General features: G+C 50.0%; 1 pseudogene; it reads left to right on the top strand.

Moving 5' to 3' along the window:
- Nucleotides 1–1100: 1100 nt before the first annotated feature.
- On the top strand, nucleotides 1101–2863 carry LOC149254533 (18S ribosomal RNA; annotated as a pseudogene).
- Nucleotides 2864–3549: the final 686 nt, after the last annotated feature.

Genomic DNA, 3549 nt, shown 5'->3' with positions numbered 1-3549 from the left:
CCTGTTTGGATATGTGTTCTTGTATTGTGTAGCGACCCTCTTGATTTGCATTTGTTTCCTTCCTTTGCCTTCGCATCGTGGTTGCCACAGGCGGTCAAGTGATCGAGGTCCACCGTTGCTGCTGTCGCAGGTGGACTCCTAGGTGGCCTCGGTGCGTGGCGTGGAGGGTCAGGGGGAATTTCTAAGAGAGGTTGTGGGCTCGGTTGGTCTTGTTTTATTTCCTTCCATTTCCTCTCTGCATTGAGGCTGCCGCAGGCGATCACGCGATCGAGGTCCATCGTTGCTGCTGTCCGGGTGGACTCCTAGGTGGCCCCTGTGCGGGGAGGGGTGGGTTGGGGGGAATTTCTGAGGGAGGTTGCGGGTTCTGTTTTTCTTGTATGATTTCCTTCCCTTGCCTTTGTGTCAAGGCTTCCGCAGGCGATCATCCGATCGAGGTCCACTGTTGCTGTTGGCCGGGTGGACTCCTAGGTGGCATCGGTGCGGGCGCGGGAAGGTTTGCATGGCCTCTCTATGATAGGATTTGTGTGGTCGGTCGTCCTCTTTTTATTTTCCTTCCTTTTCCTTCGCATCGAGGCTGCCACAGGCGGTCGGGAGATCGAGGTCCAACGTTGCTGCTGTCCGGGTGGATTCCTGGGTGGCCTCGGTGCGGGGCGGGGAGGGTTGTGGCTCATTTATAATATAGATGTTGCGTGGTTGGTCGTTCTCCATTTGTTTCCTTTGCATCGAGGCTGCCGCAGGCGATCGGGTGATCGAGGTCCACCGTTGCTGCTGTCCGGGTGGACTCCTAGGTGGCCTCCGTGCGGGGCGTGGAGGCCTTTGGAGGCATCATTTCTAAGGGAGTGGGTGAGTGATCGCTCATTTTCTTGTTGGTTGGGCCGTGGCTGCAAACTCCGGAGTGGCCCTAGTGCATTTTGGCTTGGCAGGTCTGCCCATTTGTTCGCCATGTCCTTGGCATGTTGCCTGTGCTTCCTTCTTGGGATGCAAGAGGTGCAAGGCATAAAAGTTTTACATGATATTTTGACATCTCTTTGACTTGATGGGTGTTCAGGCTGGCTCTCAGTAAGAGAGTGCTCGGAATGCCCTTTGAAGTGGGAGGGTGCTACCTGGTTGATCCTGCCAGTAGTCATATGCTTGTCTCAAAGATTAAGCCATGCATGTCTAAGTATGAACTAATTCACATTGTGAAACTGCGGATGGCTCATTAAATCAGTTATAGTTTTTTTGATGGTACCATACTACTCGGATAACCATATTAATTCTAGAGCTAATACGTGCACCAAGTCCCGACTCTTTGGAAGGGATGAATTTTTTAGATAAAAGGTCGGTGAATCATGATAACTCGACGGATCGCACAACCCTTGTGCTGGCGATGCTTCATTCAAATTTATGCCCTATTGACTTTTGATGGTAGGATAGAGGCCTACCATGGTGGTGACGGGTGACGGAGAATTAGGGTTTGATTCCAGAGAGGGAGCCTAAGAAACGGCTACCACATCCAAGGAAGGCAGCAGGCGCGCAAATTACCCAATCCTGACATGGGGAGGTAGTGACAATAAATAACAATAATGGGCTCATCGAGTCTGGTAATTGGAATTAGTACAATCTAAATCCCTTAACGAGGATCCATTGGAGGGAATTCTAGTGCGAGCAGTTGTGGTAATTCCAGCTCCAATAGCGTATATTTAAGTTGTTGCAGTTAAAAAGCTCGGAGTTGGATCTTGGGTCGTAAGGGTCGGTCCACCTACTCGGTGTGCACCTGCCCTTCCATCCCTTTTTTCGATGGCATGCTCCTGGCCTTAATTGGCTGGGTTGCGGTTCCGGTGCTATTACTTTGAAAAAATTAGAGTGCTCAAATCAAGCTTATGCTCTGAATACATTAGCATGGAATAACGTGATAGGAGTCTGGTCCTATTGTGTTGGCCTTCGGGACCGAAGTAATGATTAATAGGGACTGTCGGGGGCATTCATATTTCATTGTCAGAGGTGAAATTCTTGGATTTATGAAAGACAGACCACTGCGAAAGAATTTTCCAAGGATGTTTTCATTAATCAAGAACGAAATTTGGGGGCTCGAAGACAATTAGATACCGTCCTAGTCTCAACCATAAACGATGCCGACCAGGGATCGGTGGATGTTGCTCTAAGGACTCCGCCAGCACCTTCTGAGAAATTAGAGTGTTTGGGTTCCAGGGGGAGTATGGTCGCAAGGCTGAAACTTAAAGGAATTGACGGAAGGGCACCACCAGGAGTCGAGCCTGCGGCTTAATTTGACTCAACACGGGGAAACTTACCAGGTCCAGACATAGTAAGGATTCACAGATTGAGAGCTCTTTCTTGATTCTATGGGTGGTGGTGCATGGTCGTTCTTAGTTGGTGGAGCGATTTGTCTGGTTAATTCCGATAACGAACGAGACCTCAGCCTGCTAACTAGCTACGCGGAGGTTCCCCTTCATGGCCAGCTTCTTATAGGGACTATGGCCGTTTAGGCCATGGAAGTTTGAGGCAATAACAGGTCTGTGATGCCCTTAGATGTTCTGGGCCGCACGCGCGCTACATATATGCAGCCAACAAGTTTTTATTCCTGGTTCGATAGGATTGGGAAATCTTCTCAAATTACATCGTGATGGCGATAGACCATTGCAATTATTGGTCTTCAATGAGGAATTCCTGGTAAGTGCGTGTCATCAACTCGTGTTGACTACGTCCCTGCCCTTTGTACACACCACCCGTCACTCCTACTGATTGAATGATCCAGTGAAGTGTTTGGATTGCGTCGACGATGGTGGTTCGCCGCCGTCGACATCGTGAGAAGCTCATTGAACCTTATCATTTAGGATTTTTCTTTTCTGGTTCGGGTTGGTTGGGTTTTGATTGCAATGTGGGACTTTGTGGTGCGTCTCTAGGGAGCAGGTTTGGTGTTTGGCGGGAACATTGTTGGTTGCTTGTCTCGAGGTAACTACGCTTGTTTTTTCATGTGTGCTTACAAGCCATGCTTGTGCTTGTCCCACCCATCCTTTGTTTTTCTTCCCCCCAATGTGTTTCTACAGGAGGTCCGGAAGCTTGTTTCTTGGGAGCCCTTCCGACGATCTGTTCAGCCGGGCATGGTTGCTAGAGAGTTGAGGTGCTCGGTAAATACGATGGATAAATTCGGACTCATTCATAGAGGTGGTGCTCAGTCTGTTTTTCATTGGAAGGCATGGGCCAAGGGTACAGGATTCCATAGTTGGTTCTCTTGAAAAGGCGGCGGCGGTTGATGTGTTGCTTAGGTGAGCTTTTTCGCTGGTGGTTGGGTCGAGGGAGTGGTTGCGTGCGCGCCGGGTAGCTCAAACCTTCCATGAGGCAAGATTGTCGAGGGTGCGGTCAGTATGGGATGGATGAAGAGTGGTTCAACCCATTGGGCTGGCCACCCTAGTCCCTCCCGACCGTTCCTCGACATGCCCTCACGAAAGGGTTGGTGTCGAGGTAATGAAAAACCCATCCCTCGGTCTGAGCTCCATCGAGACCGCAATTTTCCCCGCCGACAGGCATGAGGTTGGCAATCTTATCTTG

The sequence above is a fragment of the Pinus tabuliformis genome, chromosome 7 (assembly GCF_031772625.1).
Source record: "Pinus tabuliformis cultivar Carrire ecotype Pingquan chromosome 7, CPIR1, whole genome shotgun sequence".
In the NCBI taxonomy this organism is placed as follows: domain Eukaryota; kingdom Viridiplantae; phylum Streptophyta; class Pinopsida; order Pinales; family Pinaceae; genus Pinus; species Pinus tabuliformis.
This window is presented reverse-complemented; position numbering and strand designations above follow the sequence as displayed.